Source organism: Mandrillus leucophaeus, unplaced genomic scaffold (genome assembly GCF_000951045.1).
Source record: "Mandrillus leucophaeus isolate KB7577 unplaced genomic scaffold, Mleu.le_1.0 Scaffold67, whole genome shotgun sequence".
Classification (NCBI taxonomy): domain Eukaryota; kingdom Metazoa; phylum Chordata; class Mammalia; order Primates; family Cercopithecidae; genus Mandrillus; species Mandrillus leucophaeus.
Window position 1 is genome coordinate 5,316,892 of NW_012107252.1, and position 1,687 is coordinate 5,318,578.

Below are 1,687 nucleotides of genomic sequence, written 5' to 3' on the forward strand. Positions count from 1 at the left end.
AAGAAAAAAGAAAAACAAAATTCATTTTTTTTGTATTGATTTGTAGGAGGATTTTTTATTGTATGTGTTACTGTTGGAAACAAGTGCTCGGCGTAGCCAAAAGAAACCCGCACTTAGACAGAAAATTTCTCAGCAAGGCACCTTTACTTCTGCAGGACAGTGCTGCTTGTGGCCTGTTACAATCACAAGAGCACACCCAACAAAGGAGGGAAGGAGTTTTTAATCCTAACGCAGTTCCTATTTCTGTGTCCTTCCCCTATTGGCTGGGATTGGACCGCACAATCTCAGCTGATCCTGATTGACTAAGACTTAAACTTTTCCAAATATGGTAAATGCACAATTTGCGAAAAGAAGAAGAAGGTGGGGCGGGTAGGATTGATTTACAACTTTTACAACTTACGACCAGAAAGTCGAGTCTTTGAAGAGGAACTTAGTTGTCCCAACAATTTCCCCTCTTCTGTTCTATAGTTCTTCCTCTTCAAAGTTCTTCAACAGGATTTGGCTTTGTTGTTCTTGATTATCTAGGAGCAAGAGCTTATCTGAGTACGGAGAGGGAGGGGAGGTTTTTGTGAGAGCTGCTTCTATGAGCCTTGGGGTTAACCCACGAATATAAGGTATGATACAGCAGCCCACAAGGATGAGTACACCTGTAACAATTGCAAGGGAGGTAAAGATTGAGGTCATGAGTCCTTTCCATTTTCCAAACCACCTTTCCATCAGGCCCGTAAGGGGGTCGTCTATTCCAGAGTTTTTGGCCATTTCATTTGCTAGGGTGGTAAGGCCTTGTAAGGCTTTTGTGATTGTCCCATCGGGGGCTGTATCATTAGGGATAAAAGTACAACACTGGACCCCGATCATGACACAGACTCCGCCTTTTTTGGCTAACATCATGTCAAGAGCTATTCTATTTTCCAAGACCATCTAGCTGGTAGGGCCTAATTGTTCAGTTATTCCTTTTATGGCATCTCTGGTATAATTGATGAATTGCTGCTGATTGTAGTATACATAATTTATCCATTCTACATTTTTGTTTATAGTGAACCACCAGAATAAGATAGTCTTGATCTCAGCAGCTATTTGGTTTCAAGCATTGAATTCATTTGGTACCCCCCGACAGGACCCCAATGCTATCTATGTAAACGTGGGGGTCAAAGGACCCATTTATTGGGACTTCTCTTTTTCTTCGGGTTACCTGCTTCCTGTCTGGTTGATGAAATGCCAAGGTGAAAGGGATGGCCAATTAGGTCAGAGTGCAAGTGCTCCAGTCACTTGGCAGTGTACCCAATATTGGTCCCCCACAATACCACCACACATCCACTCGGGGATGGATAAGGCCAACTGATTGAAAAAAGTTTGAAAAAGTTTAGTCTCACTACATCCCATCATTCCAAGGAATGTCAGATTTTCCCCTTGCCATGAGAGATGCGAGGTAAAATTGGCATTGACAGCTGGAAGTCGAATGGCCCTTGGGGGCTGTCCCATAGGATTCCTGATCTTTGGGAAGCGTACTGAAAGAGTGGCACATGACTTGTTTCCCCAGGCTGTGGGGTACTGGAAGAGAGAGCTACCATACAGTCCATGCCTGGTTGGTTGGCCCATCTGAGTGGGAGGGGAACAATTTGGATTTCTGGCCTGCCCGTTGCACAAGCATAGCAATCGCTTTTATTTAGGGTGCCAACAGAATATT